The following is a 12,875-nucleotide window of genomic DNA, read 5'->3' as shown; positions in this document are numbered from 1 at the left end:
TACTTTTATTATATTTATAGCGCATGCATGTTTGTCCAATACTCGTGGAATGCGATTGGTGAACCGACCTATAACTTGACCCTTCTTACCCCCCTTCACACCTACTTGAACGTCGCATTGGACTTCCGAATGTCGGACAATCGGGACGACACCGAAATATATTATTATAATCGGTTGGAAGACCTGAACTATCAACATGGTAGATTGGCAATAATAAGCTAATATTATACTTGTTTAAAAAAAAATCCGTTATATTCAGCAAAACTATAAAAGATGGGGGTGTTAATATTCTTTGATTCCCGCTGACTGATTCCAGTATTAAATAGAAACACATAATTATACGCTAGGACGCCATTATCTGTACTTTTAGACTTAAACAATGGCTAAGGATATTTTCTGGGGTACTCTACACTAAGTATGTGCTTGTTTGTATGGAATTGGTAATATGGAACATTTTTTTAATTAATGATAATAAACCGGTAACCAATATGGAATATTATAAAACGCCGTTATATAAACTGTTTAATACATGGTTAGTGGTATAAGAATATTTATATGAACCATTTTTAAAATTGTGGTTATAAACTTGTTAATCGCTTAACAGACCTATGGTGAAAATCATGATGATCAATTTTGGCAGCAAGTCAATTGAAAAAAGTCTTGGTTGACACGCTGTTCCCGGCTCTCTGCTGGAAGCTGTAGAACCTGAATCAGTTCTGGACTTGCCTCTAATGTCGTAAATACTCGCTACAAAACAAACACCATGTGCCAAAAATACAACAAGCATACACTTAATTTTTAAAGTTAAACGTTCACGAGCCACATGAATGGAAACACGTTTAAATCGTATTTACGAGCGTTGGCAGTTTTAAACCAGAGATAATATCAAGACAAACATTGTCGTTATTTAATCAAGTAAAACGATCACATACCGAGAATATCAATCGATCTCAAAAGGGTCAGACTTTTGCTCAAACCCTTCGAATATTGACAGAGGGTAGTTGACTGAAGACTCTAAACTATTTAGCAGAAAACTTAGACTTCGGTCTTACATTTCTGGACCAAAGCCTCTGCATGACAACAATTCATTGTACTGAAATCAGCTGACAAATGGTCCGCAATTGTCATTATAGGCAAAGCATATTATGTTAAGGAGGCAGAACGTCAACTCTGCACAACGTTTTACGCTTGGATAATTTGCCGACACAAAAACCCTAACAAAGGTAAAGTCAATTCTAAATTCAATTCTAAAAGTCAACAATGTTTTGAACCGTTTTTAAAGGCTTAATATATACAACATTCAGGCAAGCAACAAACATAAGTTATCACCATAAAAGTACACATTGAACAATTATCAAATCCACAATCCACCACAATTAATGAGCATAATGTGTTTTGCATTCTGGATCGCCGCTTTGAACTGGAAAATGTAAAATCATGATGTTTTCGAATCAAATATATTAAATAAAATATTCAAAAATATAAGATGTTTTTTACACTTTTGGATTACATTAAATAAACATGGAACTTTTCACTCACCATTTATAACAAACATATGTGGTACGCTACTTACTTTAAATAAAGGCAATCAGAAATTATTACAATATAGAGAGGCTCAATATACCTTTTAACCCAAGGGGACATAAAAAATGACATGAAAAATGAGAACACAAACTAAAAACAATTGTAAATATAATATTAAAGCTTTGTACTGCGATTAATAAACGACGTAAGAAATAAATTGCTATTCATAGATCATAAATTTACAGACAAGGTGCAATAAACAGTTTTTCATACCTTTAACACAAATAGGTATAGGTCTTGTGTTACACATAAATCAGTTTTGCCAAACACGTTTTGCAAAAACACATGACTGTGTTGTTTCTAAAAATCGTTCATTTTATATACACATTATAACTGTTGACGCTTTATAAATGTTCAAATAGTGTTAAAAATGTGTAAATCTAATCGTCAAACACGTAATTACCGCTTTTATCAATAGTCTGTTAGAAAATTATTGGGATAAAACGTCGATGTTAAGTATGACGCCATATATAAGATAGCGACATGACTTTTCCTTCTAGAAACATGTATCGACGCTTTTCTTGGCGAAAAACAAATGCAACCCCGACCCGATATTTTTGTGTCGGAAATACTAATAGCAAATTTCAAAATAGTTAACAATATGATTGTTCAGACACATTTAAGATTGAATACGTATACATACTGCAAAGGGTTGTTGAAACTCTATTATAGGCTCTTTCGCGGTATAAATTACATACACACCATAAAAAGCAATGAAAAAAAACAACAATAACACTACACGTTTTGTGTTTACATCCCCGATAACTTTGATTTGATTTCAGACAAGACATTCAATATACAATCGACGAGCAACTTTTACTGGATACGATATTTATGAAAATTTCGGTATTTCCATTTTTCCAGAAATCCTCCTCCAGTCAGGTCTGTTAAGTGCTGCTGAGAGTAATTCATCCATGGGAAAGGATGTCTATTCTTTACCCCTATCCATCCAGCCTTTCCTCTGACGGCCTCGACGTCGACCTATCTCTATCTCGGAAAATATAAACATTCTTATTTACATTAATTTTTTTTAACATTATAACATTGTACCATTTTTTTATAATTCAGAATGAATTGCAAACCTATGACACGAGTTCTTTTTATAATAATTTGGTTAATTTTGAAATTTCATAAACCATCTGTTAGAATAATTATTTAGAGATTTTAAAATCAGACAGGCGCCTAAGACATATTTTTTCTTCATACAAACATGTTCATACACATGTGTAAACTGAGTTACGTTTCTGTGAAGTCGAATGAACATAGGAAAGAATACACGAATATATGTACGTACATACGTATACTATTCTATTTACGGCTCGGAGCGGGATTCCCTCGACTCGCACTTACATATTGATTAGGAAATATGTATTTATATGAACGAATGTTGCGCTGCTCTAACTTATGATATACATATTAGGGTGTTGGCTTTCGTTCAAAAAAAAGAATGATCCGAATAGGCATAAAGATAATTCGTAAATTAAGTAGGAACAGGCGAGGCTTGTCGAGGCTAATATCGCATGACAATAAACGACATGGACAATATTTCATTTTTTCCGCCACTTATTTCTAATTTTTTTTTCAAAATATAGATTCCAAACATTTATTATAAGAATTATGAAATGTTTAGGAATTGAAATTTCACAATATGCGAAATGAAGACGCCTGCTGACGTTAACATCGGTCAATATGTATTGAACATGCGAAATAGTTTAAGATCATATTAATTGTTTTGCGATAAAACAAATGCACATGTGAACATTTTACTATTCACACCATTAACTGATGTTTTAAAGTATGGAACGGATGTCTCAAGAGAAGTTTCGCATACAAAAGTATTATACTTTTGTATGCATAATGTAAATGGCATAGCTTTAAATCAATCTCAATATATTTTTCTTCAAAAAGATAATAAATGACATAATTTACATACAAGCTGTTTAATTTCCGGGTACGGAAGTTATAGTTAAATCAAGATAGCGAAATGGTAAATGCAAATAAGATGATTTTTTAGTTGTATGTTAAATACTTTTTTCATTCAAAATTACTGTTGCGTGTATGTTAATTTTTTATAATTTGCTTACTTTCTCAACCAGACTGTTCCAATCATCCCTCATTCATGAACTGCTTTTATGTTTTGTACGCCCTCTCAATCAAGTGTACTTTAAGCGACATTTCTACAAACACTTCCCAAGAAGTATGTGTGGTTAAATAACAATCAAACATTTCAGAGGAGCATGATTATCTCAATTTCGAGAGCGGCTAAAATAGTGCTTTCGGTAAGTGACATGATGTCAAAGTAAAGGAGATATGTGTTTCTTTTATACCTAATGATAAAATATGATATTTCTGCAGTGAAATAAGGCAGTGAAAATAAACAAATTGTTTTTTTCAGCGAAGAAAATAACAAATTTTCTTAACTCATTTTTCTAGATTTGAAATATCATAAATTATTATAGATATATTTTCTATGATCACGAGTGAATTAAAATCGACATTCCACCGAATCCAACAAATTTTCTTTTTCTTTTAAGATTTTTCACCGTTTATTTACATTGTAAAAGAGTTTAACTAGAAAATTCTGCTGATATAATGACGTCATTTCGTCACACTTATGATGTCAATTTGTGTTTTTAAATGTAGTGAGGCACGCCTCGGGAGAAATGGTAAATTTTCAGCGAAAGGGAAACAACAGTTAAGTATTTTCTTGAACCATGGGGCATAAAAGAAACAGAAAATGTGCTCATGTCGGTGTAAGATCGTTTGTCATTTCACTCGTGATCATTGAAAAATAATATTTTCAATCGTGAAATAACAAACGATCTTACACTGACATGAACAAATATCCTCTATACATGTGCAACCCGTAATTGGTTTAATAACATATACAACTATTTCATTAGCTTCTGCATCGTTATTTTGCATAAGCTGCATTCTAAATGATGTGATTTTAGAAAGCGAAATATATTACAAAATATGCTCTGGAAAATAAATTAACACAAAACGCCTCTCGGTAATGTTCACGTGTTCTATTATATTAACTAAACATTTGATGATAAAATTTGAAACTGACAATATTTTTGATAGCTACCAAAAAATTATTAATTTTTACTAACTTTAATATTATTCGTTTATCCATTGATTTGACTGTCATGCTCAGGTCCTCTAAATGATTCTATGTTTAAGGTAAAAATAATGTGTAACTGCACTTTCGAAAAATCATTTAATATATCTTAGTATTAACGCATGAGCATTTCCCCTTTAAGGAATTTCTAATTAAATTAATATTCTGTATTGTGAATTTTTAACCTTCTTCGATACAAAAGATAAACATGTTTTAAAAAGCAATTTATCTTTTCCAAACAACTAATTCTATGTTGTGAGAGAAAACATGCAAATGAGTGTTGGCTGATTGCCAATGACAATGTCCCCCGTGAATAAATTCATCCAGATGACGATTACTATACATGATCTGATTCGCATATACATGCTTAAACTGGGCCACCTCTTGATTTTTATCAATGCATTTGTCTCTCATTCACATGAAGCTACAGAAAGAGACGACAGCTGATAATTGATTGGGACTGTATTACAATACATTTGCCAACTGAATGACACTACGCTTTGTTTAGAAGAACCGTAGACGTGCCCAATTGTACTGCATTTTCAAGAAAACTTGTATAGTATTATCAAACAAAGCAAATGCATGTTGTTAATTATTGAGAGGAAAAATGCAAAGATAAGTTTAATTTTGTTTACAGTTTCAAATGACGAACATCCGTATCAAACAAATCGAGTATTACCTATATTTGTCTTAAAGGCTCTATAAAGGTGAAGATCCGTAATTATTTACCGATTTTAAAATATTATTTTCATATTTTATTTATAAAGGTTATCAAAAAACAATATATATATATGATATTGGACATTACAATAAAATATGAGCAATACAACTTGTTTTGAGCTCAAAATAAAGTGTCCTCCAAGTCAATTGTGTTTACAAACAATCCGTTTATTTACATCGCTGTTTACTCGGGAAAGAGAAAGTGAAAGTGACTCAGGTCACCAAAAGTATATCGATGATTTTTAACGTTTTCCGGTATTACTCACAAAGTAGGTCTTTTCTAAATGGTTAGAACGTTTGTAGTGAACTAATAAAATACTTTCTGCTTGTAAAAAGTTGTTTAAAATAGAATGAAAATTGAATTTTCTTTTGGCTATTTTTAGCATATGTCACCGCTCTGAGGCTACACATCACGTTAGTTGCAAAAATGTAAACATTTCTTCCAATTATGAAACGGGTATATCTTCCAAAATTCTTGGCAACGTTGTACCTTAGCTGTGTTATTAGCAGTTTTTATGCAAGAGTAAATGAAATCCGATAAAAATTTGACCAGTTGATATGCATAATAATTGGATTTGTCACTTTAATAGAGCCTTTAAAATTAAGACTTACGTGTAAAATCCGCTTTATCTACATGTACCTCAAAGCCAAGCCAAGCCAAAAAAAGCTTGTCTGTCCTACATAAACTGTGCATTAATCACGAAATACAAGCATGTTAAATTAGAAACGAAGGTGTGTTATTGAATGCAACTGTTGATCATGTAAAATGATGTCCATGTTTACTTAATCATTAATGTCTGTTAGTTATCCTTACTTAATAAATATATAGTATGTTATTTCAATAAAAATAAACTGACTGTACCGGCTGCTGTACTGTTACCGGCTGCTGTACTGTTACCAATATATTTATAGTTGTAATGACTTAAAAACAAATCGAGCATATATCATTTCTCTTGTCTTTTTTATTTGTATAATGATCGCTTGTAATGCTTACGTTTAAAACACTGGATATGTCATCGGGTATTCATTCGTGTATGTTTTTTTTACTAAATCTGGGCCATGTGTACGTTATTTAGCCCTCGCTACCCCCCCCCCCCAAAAAAAAACAAACAAAACAAACAAAAACAACAACAACAAAAACAACAAAAAAACAACAAACACAAAAAAACAAAACAACAGTTAACACTATTGATTTACATTGACCTGTTCATGGAATCGGACAATAATGGAATTAGTTTTGGTTTGGGTTTGCCTTTTGTTTTGTGCTGTGTTTAATAATGGTATGCTGTGTCAGACGTTTCTGCGATTTTACACGAGCCATATAAAAATAAGTTTCATTTAATAGCAGTTCTCTTTATCGAATGCAGCCGGAGATAGTATTGACTTAACTAATTTTGGGAATACACTGAACTATGCTAAAACAAATAATCATGTTTCATACACTTAATTGTAGAATGTTGTCATAAGCGTACGTAGCAATCTTATCCTAAATCTATTAAACATGTTCCTGAACATATATTTGTTCAAAGCAACGATGTTAGCAATGTTATCATGCAATTGCGTGTTAATGAATATCAATGAAATTGTCATATTGTCAATACATACCTCCAAATTACGAGCTGCCTCTAATTTTGTGTCCGTATTACATTATTGATGAGTCATTTATTTTCTATCATTGCAGCCGTCTTGCGTCGACTGAAAAAAGTTTATGTACAATAAAAATATAATACACGTAGTTACTTCTTAACACTGTGGTAAATTAGATGTTTCGATATTGAACGGATAATCTACAAACATACGATCAAAACTTCTATTTTGGGATAACTTATCTGCAATGGATGCACTATGCATTTAAGCACGACGCTATATATGCCATACTTTTCAATATAAGTTTACAACTTGATTGGTTATATCGGACATTAAACACTCATGCCAGCCATGCTGTCTAATCCAGAGAATGTTGTCATTCCCAAGCGGATAGCATGCTGTGCGTTCTATACCTTAACTCATGCATATTCAATTAGAGACAACGAAGCGCCACCAATTTCAACTCACAAAGCATGGGATTTGCTTGAAAGTAATGTGCAACTTCGATTATAATGTTTAAGAAACCGTATACATGCTCCTATTTTTTTATAGAAACATAATGTTAATGACAATTTAATTTTGTGTCGCTCTCGAGGCACAAAATAAATATTTATAAATATATTTATTCATAAAAAGCCAAAAAAAAACACATTTGAAGTATATATACTAAATGTTCAAGCGACAAGTTTGACTGAGTATACGTTGTCTAAGCGTGTTTTAATTAAACGTGGATGAGTATTAATAACAGTTAAAACAGTTCATTTCCTATTGCGTATCAACAACTCGGTCTAAACAGATTACCCTAAACTTACGTTAATAGTTTGTATCTAATGACAATCATGGATGATTAAAAAAGGGCAGTATACAGTTCTGCAAACTGTTTTTTCCATTTTTTGCAGCTTTAATAAGCTTATCCCTGAAATAGTGAGCCCATAACGACCGCCCGTTTGTGTAGCCCATTTAATATAACCTAAGTAGTATAAAGGATCGGTAATAAATTTTAACTTTGTTTTTACAGTTCATGCTTTTTACTTCCTCAAAACCCCAACTAAAATCTCATATTTTATACCACTGTAATCATTTGGGCGGCATTGCATACTAAAAGCAGTAGCCACTGAAATAAATCTGCAAAAATATGTGCAGGCTGATTAAGAACAATTAAAGGAACATTTACACATCTTTAAGGCAAGGCCAAATAGCTTAAATATGCAATTTCGTACGTACAACAGTATGATACACAATAAACAGTCAAAGAAGTAAAATATATGGGCTGTGATCTGTGAAAAGGAGGTTTAAGGCATGTTCGTAAAGTGTCGTCCCAGATTACCATGTGCAGTCTGCACAGGTTATTCAGATATGATTCTTTCCGCCTAAACTGGATTATTGCTAAGAAGAGGCTTTCTTTAAACGCACAATATATTTCAAGCGTTAAGTGTCGTCCATGATTAGCATATGCGGACTGCACAGGCTAATCTGGGACAACACTTTACGCACATGCATTAAAACCCCTTTTTACAGAGCGAGGCTAATATGGGCTAGACTAAAGGACTTGAACAATATTCCTTTGGTGAAACTTATATCGGGCGCGGTTAAAACAAATGACACTGAAGGTGCAAGAAAATTTAGTTTTATGCTTTGCAAGTATGGGAATATCGTCGTACATATAATATATTGTTGTGACCTTACTTACATGTTCAATGTAAATGGTTTATTCAATAAACAATAGAAATACAACCATGAGAATGCATGTTCAGACCTAGTAAGATATAAAAAGGCAGGACATGTGATCAATATGGAATTGTATAAGTTTTCAGAGATTGTATCAATACATGAAAAGGTCAAGGATAATTGGATAACATCATTTAGTTTTAACGAAATCTACTTTTTTACGAAGCAGTAAATGAACAACTTATATATGAACAAGTTTCAGAGTCATGATTCCATAAGCTTTCCACAAGCATGCCTTTGGCATTAAAACTATAAAAACAACCCACGATCTAAACTATAGGTTTTTCGTACCTAAATTGGTGTTATGAGACAATCAGAAAATAGTGTATGCTAACAAAAACATGAGCTCGTAAACATAACATTGAAATCAATTCGTGTAAAATTATCCGCGAGTATTTTTTTTGTTAAATGGAAGTATTTTACACTTTAACAGCCCGCAAGTACAGGTCAATACAAACGTTATAACACTCAATATTACGAGGATTAAGGCTAGCATAACAACCTTGGAGCGGTCAAAACCAACACTTTTGGCAAAACCGGTGAAAAGGCTAATGGGTTTTAATTGTAAAATCTATGGGTCTTTATTTAATATAGTACTATAACACATAATAACATATTTTATTGAAACAATGTTGACTAATGGACGCACAATTCAACACAATAGCTTTAAACAAATTGTATTAAACACCTGCATTTTTGACAAACGTACAGTTTGTTAGCCCTTCAAAGGCAGAACATAATTGTTATGGCACCATAAGGGTCGTGTGATTATAGTTTACATATGTTAATTATATTATATGAGTAGACATAACAACGTTATTGCGTTCAATATACGAATAATTGTATTTATATTGCATAAAGATGTAAGTCGAAGTGGCAATTATGTACATTGCTATGGAAATAATGTCAAAAGTCTTACCCATGCGAAATCTTTTATTTCGTAACAGGATAAGGCGTCTGACCGAACGAAGAGACGTACACAATGTATAATTAACCGTATATGACTTTAATTAACTGCACATAAACATGCACGTGCAAATGTAATTGGTAATTACTAATATTTAGTCAAATAAGGGAAAACATCTATACACGTACTGATCTTTATGAAATCACCGAGATAAATAGAAGTTCAAACTTAAACAAAATCATGTAACGTAAATGCTTTGAGAATCAAACTTTTTTATTTATTAAATAACTAGTAGCAGCATAGAAAACAATTTATTCATTTAAGTTGATGAATATGATTGATAAATGTACTTTTGCTGATATAGCTTCAACAACATTCCAAAACATAGATATGTGTTTATTAAATAAAAAATATGTATCCGTTAATTATGAAAACATAATGTTATGCTATCTTTAATGCGCTCTGTTACATAAACCATGATGTTTTGTGCATTTGGTTTTTGTATTTTAACTTATTTTACCGAATTGATTTTTATTATTATTTATTATTATTATTTATTATTTTATTATAATTTTTATTACTTCTTAGGGATTTAACTTCAGTGTAAATGTTGCTTGAAGGAAATTCAAGTTCGCCAAGATATAGTATTGTGACGGTTAACTGATGTGGCTATTGCATTCAATTTGAATAATCATTTACATGATGCAAAGTAAGTGTTTTTAGAAGAATTCTATACCAAAATGAGTGTTTGTTATAAGTTTTAGCAAAATAACTTCATTCGATTTGTTCCTTAAATGTAATGTATGCCGGTAAATAATGTTTATTGTAAACGAATGCTATTTTGGGTATTTAAAATAGTATATCATTTTATGCATCATTTGCTTTAAACTACCACAACCCATATTGTCATTTTCGCCATTTAGCAGTGACGATACTTCGTTAAACAAGTACATTAAGTGCTGTTGAGTTGTAGTCCAGTGATTATCGACGACACCAATGGTCAATAATACTTATACTAGTGTGCCCTTTGATGTTCTTTAGCGATATATCTACTTATGATTTAACATTTATTATTTAAAGTCGCCGTGGTTGAGCAGATATGGTGTCTGCCTAGCGACGGGAAGGTCACGAGTTCGATCCCCATCGTGTGGTTGTTCTGTCGATCTTCCCAAAAGACGCCAAGTACTGGATCTTAGTCCCAGGAAACGGACTCTAGGGCATTGCGTAAGACTTGCGATGCAATCGAGCTAAAATAAATTGGTTTAAACTAATCTAATGATTTACTCAAAACAGTGTTAATCAAATATCGCCCAAAGGTTAATAACGTCAAGATATCGCATGTTACGTTTTGAAATAGTATTTGCGACACAGTCAATTATCAGAATGACGATATTTGACAACAAATTACCACGCATAAAACACTACAAAGTTGATTCTCTCCATTAACGCGTACCAAACATGTGAAAGTGGAACACGCCACTTCTGTTTTGATTTTCATATACCATTAATGTATTAAGTGAATCATAGCTTTAAGTTAATAACGCGAACGCAACTCTCTTTAGATATTAAATGACTCCAAAAAGAGGGAACAACGTCATGAAACAACATCAAGTTGAACTTCATATGCTAAGCGTCATACGAATGGTGAATTTGCTGCATTTGTTGAAAGAAACGCCGATAATATAATAATTGATCATGTAACATTATGCAATAATCGAAAAGGTAGTATTTTACGTGCCAGCAATTTAAAATGAGTTAATAATTTGTAGATGTAATTTGACAAGATATCGTTTATAAAAAGGAATTAAGCTTAATGACATATGCATACACTGACAATTACACAATGAATATGCATTTATGTATGTGTTTTTTTCCAAATTAATGTTAAAGAAGAAGAAACAAGATATTTGCAAATATGCACAAATGCTAAATCATTCACGTTCAAGGAAATTCATTCATGAACATCGATTGTTTTCCTAACACAAGTTTGCGCGTTGATATAAATTAAGCGAAATCAATTGTAATCTAATTAGGTATTTGACGGTAATTTAATTTAATGTTCACAACAAACCCGTAAACCGATAATAAATTATTCAGTATGTGCTTCCACATTGATCTGCAATGTTACAGTTGATTGATGAAACTAGTGGCTGCGAAGGTACGTGTGGTTGCCGGTGATTATGCACATGGTAGGGAGCTGTTTGGTTCCCTAGAAACACGTCGAAATAGAACCAAACGAAACATTTATTACCGAAAGCTCATAAGTTAGATACGCGTAATTATTTGTCCATTTTTTAGGGTCATTGCTTATGCGTGAAACAACATCGGCCGTTATAAACCCGCACAATAATGTGTTAATCAACTTAAAATAAACACACAGAATTTAGTTAACGAATGGTTATACAACTTTCCTGATAGAAATATAAATTATATGTTATGTAATGTTTCAAATTTGTGAGTTCAAGCATGGTAAACGTGTGTGCGCTTTTTAATTGCTGTATTGATTTTCCACCATTAAAACATTTTGCTTTGTTATGGATAACCGACTCATTAAACATACAATCAGTTTGTTTGGAAAATATCTTAACAAAACGTTTTTGCATATTACGAATGATCCGTGTACCAATAACTTTACATTTAAAACATTAATGAGATGGCAGTCTTCGCTTGAATTACAAACTGCAAACTTGACTTCAACTAAATAAAGTTTGAAATCATATAATTGATTTGCAGCAATTTTATTTCACACATATATTTTAAAAAACGTTGTAATATGTAAAATATATCGCAATCAATGAAATCTAACAGCATTCCAAGTAAACATTTTTCCTAGCTGGTATAATTGTCATGAATATAGTGCAAACGCAAACATTAATGTAACCTTGTCAAATATGTATGTATTGTTTGTATTATTCAGGAACTTAAATTTTTGTTTCTTGCGATGATATGATAATTTCATGTTTGTTTTGTTTTTAGACACGAAATTTTAAACTGGAACTAATTTCACACTGCATTCTACTGGAAGTCAATTAATAATCATAAATTATAATAGCTGTTAATAAAAATGAAGCAACCCAATGCTCATTGTTTTGCCCGTTATTGAATTTCAGATTCTCCACAGTTCATAACATACATGTTCAACAATATTAAATAATTCAGTAGTTTCTCGAATATTGACATATTTTCTGAAGCATGAAGTATCGGCGAATTCATGATCTGTTTTTC

The sequence above is a fragment of the Dreissena polymorpha genome, chromosome 4, assembly GCF_020536995.1.
Source record: "Dreissena polymorpha isolate Duluth1 chromosome 4, UMN_Dpol_1.0, whole genome shotgun sequence".
NCBI classification, from domain to species: Eukaryota; Metazoa; Mollusca; class Bivalvia; order Myida; family Dreissenidae; genus Dreissena; species Dreissena polymorpha.
This window is presented reverse-complemented; position numbering follows the sequence as displayed.